Below are 4,845 nucleotides of genomic sequence, written 5' to 3' on the forward strand. Positions count from 1 at the left end.
GGTAAGTTGGCGAGCCGCAACTATGCAGAAATTACCGCGAACGGGCGGGAAAAAAATTCCGCATCTTCGCGATATTTCTGCGTGTTTGTGGAGATTTTTTAACATTTTCGCGCTAATTTGCAAAAGTGAATTTCGCAAATTCCGCCCATCCCTACTTCCCTAGCCACAGGTAAAATAAGCGTCTCATCTAATGGAGTTGTACTCCTCTAATCTTTGTGCAATAGACGGTTTCCTGATGAAGGCAGCAGTGTCGAAACGCGCTTAGTTCCTATTCTACCGCTTGCCATCATCAAGTTGTCATCTCTTTCATGTCCGACTAAAATAAGAATTATTAGATATCATGATCCTGATGTTCTAATTGGAAATATTAAGATGAAATGTCAATTGTATGTAATCAGTTAGGCTAGTATATAGCAACAGTCAAAATTTGATGAATATGGTTTGAACAAAAAGTATTTATATGAATAAGTTAATTAAGCTCTATAAAATGTTAAGAAAATAAATTGAAAATAGATTTTTCTAAATAAAAAATATAATTAGAATTTTTATATCTTCTTGTATATTATTTATTGTGGTTACTTTCTTGTCTGCACCTTGATTATGTTTCATTCAAATAGAAGCTTGCTATTGGTCTCTTTACATAAAGAGTAACTGTTCAATTAGTAACATTATATTTAACAATCTATTGCTGCACAGCATACAAGAGCACTTGAAGCAAACTATAACACATAAAGCAAGGCATTAAGGCTAAATTATTTTACAAGTATAACTGTAGTCCTCTTTTAAAATACATAATAGCATGGCATACAGGAGTGCAGTTATAAATGTACTTCATTGCATGCATACTAAAAAGAGAATTGTTTTATTAAGATCAGTTCTAAAATTGCACATTTTGATATGCTTTAAAACAGCAGAAGTCAGATAAACAAAGGCCACTCTAAAGGAAACTTACACCAGCACTAACAGTAGACAGCAATTTGATAAAGCTTCAATATGCCCTGTGCTCACATCAAAACAATATGAAGTGTTGGTAGGAAGCATAATGCTATCACATCAGGCTGCCACAAAAGCAACACTAAAGTAATAAAGTAAAACAAAAAAAACTAGCACTGAAGAGGACTACCTTATGTGCAGATGTGTTTCCTGTGAAAGTGCAAAATTCAGTCACTCAAATTGAACTAAGCCAGTGTCTGAAGTAGGCCAACCCATTGCCTCTTACTGTTGGCTTTAATGGGTTGAAGCAAAATGTGAATAACACAACAACAGACCTACGGATGAAGAGATAAAGGTAAAGAAAGAGAAAGATGTGGCTGTGTGAGACACAGGGACAGAGAGAGCGAGAAAGACATAGAGAGATATATGTGTGAGGGGAGTGAATGAGAAAGAAGTCAGAGAGGCAGAGAGAAGAAAACTAATTTGTGAGAGAGAGAAAGAGAGCTATTGAGTGAGAGGTGTGTATGTGTGTGTGTGGGAGAGGAGTAGTGAGAAGTAGGTGTCTGTGTGAAAAAGAAATTGCATGTATGCATGTATGTCAAAGAGGGGCAGAGTGAGGTGTGTGTGTGAAAGTGACAGAAACAGACTGTAAGAAACAGAAAGAGGCAGGAAGGGGCTATGTGTTGGAAAGAGAATGATGTGTGTTTGTGTGCGGCATAAGCAGAAAAAATCAAGAGGCAAAGAAAGAACAAAAAAGAGAAAGAGTGAGAGAGAGGGGGAAACAGTGTGCGTGAGGGAAAGCAAGTAAGGGAGGGAGTTGGAGGGAGATTTACACAATTAGAAAAATCTAGAGGAAAAAAGAGACAGAGGGAGAGAGACAGAAAGAAGGAGATTAAGTGATAGAGAAAGAGACAGGTATACACAGAGACAGACTGAGTGCAGGAGATAGACTAAATGAGAGAATGTAAGAAACAGAGGGAGACAGTGAGAAAAATGAGCAGCTCAGTGTGTGTGAGAGACAGAAAACTATGGTATTCCACTCTACGTTATTCCTCTTTATCCCACTCCACTATACACCACTCTACTCTAAGTCACTGTAATCTATGCCTCTCCACTCTATGCCACCCCCACTCTATGCTATTGCACTCTACATGACTCAACTCCAATCTACACTATTTCACTATACACCGCGGCAGTGTATGCCACTCCACTCTATGCCACTCCACTGTAAGCCACTCCATCCTATGCTGTTCCACTCTATGCCACTCCACTGCATGCCATTCAACTCTACCACACTCTACTCTATGCCACTCCACCCTACACCACAGCACTCAATGCCACTCCACTCTGTATCACTCCACTCTACATTATTCAACTCTATGAAACTTCACTCCATGCCACTCTATTGTACTCCACTCCACTGTACGCCACTCTACTGTATGCCACTCTATTCAACAACACTCTACGCTAATCCTGGGAGAGTTCGCCTAGCCATGCTAAGCGAAACTCCTGCAAAGCGGTAAAAAAACACTGCCGTGCTAAACAGAGTTCCGCGATCGGTGTTACTTGTCCCACCCGTTCGTGTGAGGTTTCTGCCGTTCAGCAATTTGGATTGCGTGTTCGGGGAGAAATGTCTTGCAAACTGCACCACGAGGTCGTGCATGGGCGTAGCCATCTTGTTTCTTTCCCTGTTATGGTGCTGGGCCTACTTTTGGAATCCTCCCTAATACTTTCAATCCGTGTTGCCCATAAAGTTTTTTCTCATCTTTTTTATTTATTATCTTTGTCTGTCGTCCTAAGTGTATATTTTGCACTTTTTCTATTATTTTGTGTGTTTTATAGTGAGTTTTGTACTGTATTTCTCTCCACTTCCTTTCCTTTTCTTCGTGGTATTTTTTATACTTTCTACATTTAATTTTCCGCCCCACCAGCATCATGGCAGAGAAGTGTGCCACTAAAAAGGCAGCAACCAATTGAGGTGCGGCACGGACCTCATTTTTGGAGGTGGAAGTGTCAGCGCTAGTTTTGTTTGGCAGCACCACCTCTCCTCCACCCTGGCAGCAGGCAAAAAGCCTGGGTCTGGGTGCAGGCTCTGGGAGTGCCAGGAGCGCTTGGCGAGGTTGCACCGGGCAGTGAATCGCTGCTCTGGGGTCTGGCGCACCTGCAAGCAGCTGACACACCGGTGGCCTGACATCGTGGACCGAGAGTAGGACCTGCTGGATTTGCTAGGTGTTGAGGTCAAAGGGCTTGGTGAGTAGCTATTTATTAATATTAATATTACTTGTGAGTTCTATGTTATTGCTAATATTTTTTTCCCAAATAGCATGCATGCTGCTCACATGCAGGTAAGTTACGTTTACAAATCTTATATTATGTGATTGTTATTCTAGGCAGGTGCTGAGCACTACCTAATCATACTTGTTTACAACTTTACGCTCGCTTAGGCTGATTATGTAAGAACTAGTAATGCAGACCAGAGAGAGACTCCTCTCCTTTGTCCTGTCACTAAGATAGTGGTAGTTAGAATTAGTAATTTAGCAGTGCTCGTCCTCTCATTACAGTTCTTAGAACATTTTTTGTAGCTCGTACAGTGACAAGCAACCAAACAATTTGATGTATGCAAGCGTCCATCTATGCATTCATAGACAAAATGCAGACTCTGGGGCTCATTACGATGTCAGTTGGAATGCATTCTGACTGACTCTTTGTCTGAATGTTTTCTGACCGAATTGGATTCGGGGAGTCCGACCGACCGATTACAATGCCTCCGAACACCGTTTGATTAGACTCCCATTGACTTCAATGGGAGCCTGTGTTCCGACCGACAACACAGGTGCCATCGAAGAAAGGGGTGGTTGTGGAAAACCTTGCACCCTGTGGTGGGCACCCCATGGTGCCTGCCACACCATGCATGGTTGGAAAGAGGGAACCTATGGGTAACCCCATGGGCCCCAATCGGAGGCCACCGGATAAAGGGGGGCCTGCTACGGGCCCCCAAAGTCAGTTTCTGACAGCCAATCCATGTCAGACAAACCAATTTGGAAAGGCTGTCTGAATCCGAAATCGTAATACGTCGTTCGTAACGCAGTCTGTAGACCTCTACGAATTGGCTCTGACCGAATCGGTTTCTCCAAATGCCGGAACCGAGTCGGAAAGTCCAAATGGTTTCCGACTATCATAATCAGTGGGTCGGATATGTTTCCGAGTTGGTTGGAAAAGCAGGTTCCGACACAGATTCGGACAAACTAAATGCCATTCGGAGCCTTTCCGACCGACATCGTAATGATGCCCTTAGTGAATTGGCCCATCAAAGGGAGTTGAGAATGATTGATTGCGAATGAGATTGGAACTTAGAAGCAATTTGTTAGTAATTCCAAACTCGTTGCAATAGGCAGGCTAGGTAGGTTTAGGAAATGTGGAATAAATAGATAGGACAGCCCGCGATACTAGGCTACTCTAGACAATCTGGTTTTAGGAAAGTTCAATGTTATGGCAATTGCAGTTTCCCTTCAAAAAATCTTTTTGGAAAGATTATTTATTTACCACCAATTATTTTTAGTCTCTTTAAATATGTCTTGCATTAGCATGCAGGGACAAGAGGTTATCTGAGATGGGTGAGGGAGCTAGAGGTACCTCCCAGGAAGAACGCTCTTCGGACGATGGCTCTGCTGGCCTCAGTAAGTCCTCCTGTTGTTAATATTAACATATATTTCCCTAACTTTTACCACTCCTTATTTTGAACTATTTATTTCTACCCATTTTCTAATTTTCTTTTTTCCTAAATCCTCTTTGATCTATCCGTTACTAAAATCTTGTTATCCCTGCATTATCCTATTTACTAAGACATTTTTATATTCTGTATTGTACCTCAAACTGTCTCTGTCTGTACTAGTCTGTATCTAACTTCCTTTC

Source organism: Triturus cristatus, chromosome 3_1, assembly GCF_964204655.1.
Source record: "Triturus cristatus chromosome 3_1, aTriCri1.1, whole genome shotgun sequence".
NCBI lineage: Eukaryota > Metazoa > Chordata > Amphibia > Caudata > Salamandridae > Triturus > Triturus cristatus.